Genomic DNA, 4,657 nt, shown 5'->3' with positions numbered 1-4,657 from the left:
ATGAAAAAAAAAAAAAATCATATCTAAACGAAAATGGAAATATAACCGAGTCGAAACAACTTACTTACGTGACTGATGCCGACCCATGTGGCGTCACACCTGTCAAGGTCAATGAAGTCTAAGATAGATAGATGATTAGAGACCTAAAAGGGGAAGATAAGGAAGCTGATTGGATCTCTAGTAACTAGAAAAACTAGAGGGGTTCAGAATCACTCGGCGTCTCGTCTTAAAAACTTGTAAAGCAGTTGTGGTCGAAGAGTAATTCATACACGAAGTATCTGAACAGTTAATTGGGGGTCTGATAATATACACGGGGGTGACTGGAACAAAATCTTTCAAATGAGCATCGAAGGTGATCTCAATCACTCGCAGGTGGAGTCAATGAAGTGGAAGGGTTTGAAATCGAAAGTGAAGAATACTGAGAAAACAGAAAGAGAGGATGCCATATTACGAGGTGTTCGTGAGGGAGGTGTTTCAACCAACGTATTTTCCGTAAAAGGGCCTTGGAATATTGCAATAGAAGAAACTAATGAGCAAAATAGGAATATAAGACTTTGACCAAAAGGCCAAGTGCTGGGATCTATGAGGTCATTCAGCGCTGACAGGATAACTGAGAGTATAGGAGGTTCATAACGTGTAACAGGAGTTACAAGGATTAGGATGTCTCAAAGACTTGGTAGTCCATCCTAAGAGGAGACATCGTGTGCTCACTTATCTCTAGGAGCAGGTTTTACTGTGCATTCACAATGTCCTAAAGATTTTGCCTAGCTTTCTTTTAAACTCTTCCACACCGTTGCTGTTTTCAACTTCTGGTGGCAGTTTATTCCACATGTCACATATCTTGTACGTAGAGAAGTTCCCACAATGGGATGTGTTGTATCTCTTCAGCTCTAGTTTCCATCCATTATTTCTTGTCTGGTTTTCGTTTAATGTAAAAAGGTCACTGTCTAATTTTGTTATGCCTTTCAGTATTTTAAATGTTTCTATTAGTTGTCCTCGCAAACGTCGTGTTTCTAAGCCATACATGTTCAGGCTCTCTAGTCGTCTTCGGTAACCTATTTGCCTGATGGATGAAATTAACTAGGTTACTGTCTATTTATGTTATGCCTTTTATATGAAACAATGATTAGAAAGTGGAAAATTCGATGGAAGAAAGAGAATATGAAAGGAGGTACAATAAATGGAATGAAAGAGGTTGCAGCTAGGCCCCTAGGGGACGCCGCAAGACACCTCATAAGGAGAAATGCTGGTCCATGCGCTCACCGCCGCAACATCTTTCCTCCCCTGCAGCTTCAGGTTGCTAGGGCTTCGTCACTTCCTGCGCCTGCCCTTTTTGCTCAATGCAACTCCTTCCCAGCCAGCAGCACTCTCAGGACCAGCCGAAAAATTCTCGTGCTTTCGTGGTATACGTGCCTATAATATTTGCGACACTTCTTCTGCCTTTGCCCAATTTCTCAACTATACTCTGTTTTTTTTTCCATCTGTCCATCCGCCTGTGGTGTTTGCGCATGGTAACACTGCATCCCGGGCTTTAAATAATATCCCTTTTCGAATATTAATGGTGTAATTCACATACAGTAAATTATTAAAACACTTTTCAGTCGCAAATGTACACCCAGATATCCTTTTATTTACCTAAAACTTACACATAGCGTAACTATTTAAAGCCCGGGACGCAGTGTTACCATGCGCGACCACCACAGGCGGATGGACAGATGGAAAAAAAAAACAGAGTATAGGGTCCTACGATAAGCTTTCCTCTTGCTTATTTTTCAGTGTCTTTCTACTTAAAACCTGGTGGTCCTCTTCAGAAGAGGAACGAGTGAGAGAGGTGCTGATGATTTGCCGAACTTAAAAAAAAAAAAAAAAAAAATTAAAAACAAAAAAAAAAAAAAAAAAAACTTAAGAGGACTGTCTTTCCTTTTATTGATTGATATATGGCTGCTAAAACCGGCGTCACAATTTCCTTTTACTGTTCATATATCGACTAGAATAGAAATATACTAAATAGAATTGAATACAGAATTTAGGCCAAAGGCCAAGCGCTACGATCTATGAGGTCACTCGATGAAATGGAAACTGACAGTGAAAAAATTCGCAAAGGTGTGACAGGAGGAAGACCTCAAAGCAGTTGCACTATGAGTCTATTGTTAGGGGAGGGCGGAAAGTGAGATGGAAGAAAGAGAATATGAACGAGGGCCAGTAAAAGGATTAATATTGATATTGGTGTCTGTACTACTACTCAAATTATACAGGTGGTTCACAGGGCATCAAAACAAAAGGCCGATAATTTGAATGGCGTATTTTCAAAGAATAAATGGCCCTAATGCGGATCTAATGCGGATCTATTCTTTCTGCGTCAGGAGTATAAAAGAAAATGGAAGAAAATACTGATAAGGATGAAATATGAAATTCGAGTAGAGCTACTTTTCGAAAAGGCTACTCCAGTACCATAGGCTACCTCGACCCTTGCCGTACCTTCTCACCCTTTCTCTAGAGAGAGAGAGAGAGAGAGAGAGAGAGAGAGAGAGAGAGAGAGAGAGAGAGGAATCATTTAATACTATAAATTGATATTAAGGTTAACAAAAATGCAGTCTGTAACTAAATATCTTAAACTACGCCGAGAGAGAGAGAGAGAGAGAGAGAGAGAGAGAGAGAGAGAGAGAGAGAGAGAGAGAGAATCAACTACTAGACCAAACTAAGCAAAATTTCATCTCTATCAGAGTAAGTACATCGGCGTTATACCTCCTCCCAGTTACGGAGATACACGAAAGCAATTATTAACCGTTAATAACACCTGCCTTCCGTCTGAAAGGACTTTCTTCTGTAGACGTGACTATTTTCATCAACGCCTAACTATCAATGTTATCAAGAGGTAATTATAGAAAATCTGTATGTAATTATCAACATGGCTCGTCCATGTTATAAATACCAGCAAAATAAATCTTTTGACAGGTAATTCTGAATAAGACTCAGTCAGGCAGTCAGTTCCACAGTTATTTACAGAGGAGTGATTGCTTGGGTATATTATTGTTTGTTTGGATGGTGTTTTTACGTTGCATGGAACCAGTGGTTATTCAGCAACGGGACCAACGGCTTTACGTGACTTCCGAACCACGTCGAGAGTGAACTTCTATCACCAGGCATGGGTATAATAGCTAGTCTATTAAATACAACTGTAATGAATTACATTATGTCATTTCCCAATGGCTCAACCGTTTACCATGTTTAAAAAGAATATTAAAAAATTACAGTTTTAATAAGTATATCCCTATGAAAATATAACTCGGGCAGCGTTGATCAACTTTATGAAATATGACTTTCTTTGCCTCATAAGTCTTAGTAAGAAACGATTTCTTACATTTTATTTGCTGTACTACGGTGAACATCACTTGTAATATGAGAAGCAGAACAAAAGCATTTCTATTTATTTGGTACATAAATGACATTTTCCGTATGACCACATCTCGTCATCGAAAAGAAATATTCTGGCGTCTGATTATGTCACCAATAGTCTGGTTTATTTATTATTCACAGCCTTCAAAAAACGTCTATTTACTTTTACGGCCCCAAATAAACTTTTATTTTATCTTGTGCAGGCTTAAAAAAAACTGTTATTTATTTATTTACAGCCGTCAAAACTTTTATCATTTGCAGCGTCAAAAATCATTTATGTATTATTTACAGCCTTTAATAAAACTCTTCGGCGTCAATGACCTTCGATGTCAGGATGCCAGAAAACTTCCAATCATTCATTCATTAATAAAACTCTTATTTATTATTTACAGATTTGGAAAATGTTTACTTGTTATTTACAGCCATAAAAACTCATATTTATTATTTACAGCCTTCAAAAATCTTTTATTTATTATTTATAGCGTTAAAAAAACATTTCATTTATCATTTACATTTTATTTATCATGTATAACCTTCAAAAAACTTTTATTTATTATTTACAGCCATAGAAAACTTTTATTTATTATTTACAGCCTTCAAAAAACTTTTATTCACTTTTTACATCCTTTAAAATGCTTTTTTTTTATTATTTACAGCAGTCAAAAGCCTTACATTTATAATTCACAGCCTTAGAAAAACTTACATTTACTATTTACAGCCTTTAAAAAACTTTTATTTATCATTTACAGCCATCAAAAATCTTCTATTTATTATTTACGGCCTTCAAAAAGCTTTTATTTATTAGCTACAGCCGGCAAAACACTTTCAGGCCTAATAATTCCATTACCAAATTCAAGGTTATTCTTACCTTTATACAATACGAGTTACCTCTGTCTAAACTTAATAAAAATAAAAACAACTATATATGATATGAAAGCTATAGACACCCTCAGCCTCTGGAAAGAAAATAGGCTATAGAAATTGGGGAACACAGAATCTTAAAAGAGCATTCCAAAGGGTTGATTAAACTTCGGAGTAGAAAAAAAGAAATAAATAGAGGGAGGAATAAAGATAAAATCTGAGATTTAAAAAACAGGATAAAATCAGCATCATGACGATATATCCTCTCACAAAAATATGGTAGAGACTGATAATCATGAGCCAATAAAGTATTCCACGAAATAAGTTTCCCTTCTCCGCCAAACCCACAAAAAAAAACAATAATAAGCAATAAAACATCAACATATTCATTTTCCGTAAA

General features: G+C 36.3%; 1 protein-coding gene across 1 annotated transcript in view; it reads right to left on the bottom strand.

Moving 5' to 3' along the window:
* Positions 1–1,044: 1,044 nt before the first annotated feature.
* Positions 1,045–4,657, bottom strand: part of LOC135219144 (beta-1,3-galactosyltransferase 5-like) — a 74,263-nt gene continuing 70,650 nt past the window's right edge. The window contains exon 5 of the mRNA XM_064255658.1: positions 1,045–1,063. The gene's annotated coding sequence lies outside the window, so the exon portion shown is untranslated. The remainder of the gene's footprint in view (positions 1,064–4,657) is intronic.

This window comes from Macrobrachium nipponense, chromosome 1 (genome assembly GCF_015104395.2).
Source record: "Macrobrachium nipponense isolate FS-2020 chromosome 1, ASM1510439v2, whole genome shotgun sequence".
Classification (NCBI taxonomy): Eukaryota; Metazoa; Arthropoda; class Malacostraca; order Decapoda; family Palaemonidae; genus Macrobrachium; species Macrobrachium nipponense.
Note: the sequence above shows the minus strand (reverse complement) of the source record. Positions and strands in the feature narration are given on the sequence as shown.